Source organism: Triticum aestivum, chromosome 2B (assembly GCF_018294505.1).
Source record: "Triticum aestivum cultivar Chinese Spring chromosome 2B, IWGSC CS RefSeq v2.1, whole genome shotgun sequence".
In the NCBI taxonomy this organism is placed as follows: Eukaryota; Viridiplantae; Streptophyta; class Magnoliopsida; order Poales; family Poaceae; genus Triticum; species Triticum aestivum.
This window is the reverse complement of record NC_057798.1, coordinates 100,180,202-100,182,959: the sequence shown is the minus strand read 5'-3', so window position 1 is coordinate 100,182,959 and position 2,758 is coordinate 100,180,202.

The following is a 2,758-nucleotide window of genomic DNA, read 5'->3' as shown; positions in this document are numbered from 1 at the left end:
GGGTAGCTTTTGGTTGGGCGCTCGAGTCCGTATTCCTCGGCTGCTAGGACCTCTGTCCATCGGTCAGTGAGCAGATCTCGGTCAACTTGAAGTTGTTGCTTTTTTTCTTCAGGCTTTTTGCAGTGGCTATAAGCCGGCGCTTGAAGCGTTCCAGCTCGACGTGATCCTCAGGAACGATAAATTCTTCATCACCGAGGCTCACCTCGTCTTCGGACGGTGGCATGTAATTGTCGTCCTTTGAGTCTCCATCCATTGCTTGTTCATCAGGGCTAGCTTGCCCGTCCTCCCGTCCGGCCTGCTCGAAGCATGGCTGGTCGGTATTGTTTTCGTCTTCGGCATCATCCAGAGTGCTATTGTCTCTTGTGCCGGTATCGCTGTTTTTGCTATGGCGGGATTTAGAGCGGCGCCGCTGACGTCGGCGCTTTGGTTGCTTCTCAAGAGGATCACCCTCCGTTGCATCCTTTTGACCCTCGCCATTGTCTTCTTTGGGTGTATCCAATATATATATATATATATATATATATATATATATATATATATATATATGACAAATTTTTCCTACTACCGGGTGTAGTTACTCCCATTTTTGTTTCGTACGTTCTAGGTAGTGTCTATCATATCGGAGAGTATGTACGCGTAGTATGTAGTATGTAAGACTGTTTAGGTAGTATATATATACTATTTTTTAGGTAGTATGTAGTCTATTTTGAACATACTCCTTTGTACATACAAATATGTACGTATTTCACAAATATTATAAAATCATGGGTTCACATGCAATTTTTTCACATAACTCACTTTGGAGTATCTTACATATAGTATGTGAACATACTAAAAATAATAAAGTAGAGTATATACTACCACATGGTAGTATATGAGAAATGGGTGTAACTACACCCGGTAGTAGGATGCATTTTCCCTATATATATATATACATACATACATACATACATACATATATATATATATATATATATATACAGACGGTCTATTCTGCTAATATTAGCAGAATAACTATTCTGCACACCACTTCGGCACTGCACGCTCAACAAAAGCGCACTGCCTCATTTTGACTACGAGCACTGCAATAGCGACTAGTGAACTTCGTGTCAAAAAAATTGCACGCGGTGTTTTTTCGGTACTGTTTTCGCTCTAATTTTTTAACCGTTTATCGGAACGAGGCGTGTAATATACCATTGAAAAGCTATGGATTAGGCGCAACTTCGACATGTTGAACACTTTTCGAGATTCCACATGGTTTAAGAGCAGTTTTAAAATAGTGCGGCGGATGACGAGTGGCAGCGAGCGTTTTTTCGCGTTTTTTTCTAAACCGCTTGCCGGAATGAAGCAAAATATACGTCGCTGGATAGATATCGTCGAGGCGCATCTTTTTCATATATAAATCTTTCTCTAATTCATTACGGTTTAAGAGCAGTTTCAAATTTACTAAATCGCGGAATTCTGTTTTTCAAATTTTTTCAAATTTTCGGTATTGTTTTCGCTGCAGTTTTTGAACCGTTTGTCGAAATGAGGCGTGTGATACGCCGTTGAAAAGCTACTAACGAGGCGCAACTTTCATATGTTGAAATATTTTTGAGATTCCTTGCGGTTTTAAGTTAATTTTGAAAATCGTGCGACGGACGATGAGTGGCAGCGCCGTTTTTTCGTAAATTTTTTCAAACCGCTCGGCAGAATGATGCAAATGATACATCATCGGAAAGATATCGACGAGGCGCAACTTTTTCATGTAGAACACGCTCTCTAATTCCCTACGGTTTAAGAGCAGTTTTAAAATTACTAAAATGCGGATACTCTGTTTTTTGATACACCAAAACCGACGTGTGTACTGCATCATATAGAAGAACACACTGCTTCGGACAGAAAACTGCACTACATCAGACAGTCAAGAGAACTTCATGATTTGTCTTATCGGGCGTAACTTTTCCTAGATGAGCTTTTTTGTGAGTTGTTGTTGTCCTTTTTTTATGAACGACAAAAGAACGCACTGCTTCGGACGGAAAGCCACACTGCATCAGACACTCAAGCGAACTTCATGATTTGTCTTGTCTGGCGTAAATTTTCTCAGATGAGCTTTTTGTGAGTTTTTGTTATCATTTTTTTATGAAATACAGAAGAACGCACTTATTCGGACGGAAAACCGCACTGCATCAGAGAGTCAAATGAACATCATGGTTTCTTTCGTCATTTCATAAAAAAAATAGTTTTCTTTTGACTTTTTTTTTTCAAACAAGTGCACCGCAGAGACTGAGCGAGTGAACTACATCTGATAAGAAGCGAACCTCTTCGAGATGTTTCGGTTTCCGTTGAATTTGTTTTAGTCTCATCTGGAATACATGGTCAATGTTTAGTGAGCTGCATGAAAGGGGAAAATGGGCTGCATTTAAAAATCACATTGCATCAAAAGAATGTTACCTCCCACCAACATTATTTTTTGATTTTTTTTAAAGAACAAGTGAACCGCACAAAAACACAAAGTACTGCACGATCGAGCCAAACAAACTGCACGCACACATTCTGTTTTTTGCGCCACTGTCTATGGTCGCTGATGATGTTCATGGGGCACAATACATCCATCAATTGTTTTACACAACCACACACACATACATACACACAAAATCAGCACTAGCACCTGCCAGAGCTGCAAGAGAGGATCAGCAGAACTGTATTTGGGGACCAACCGAGCTGCACAAAATCAGAAACCTGCAAATGTAGCTAAAGATGACACTTGCACACCAGC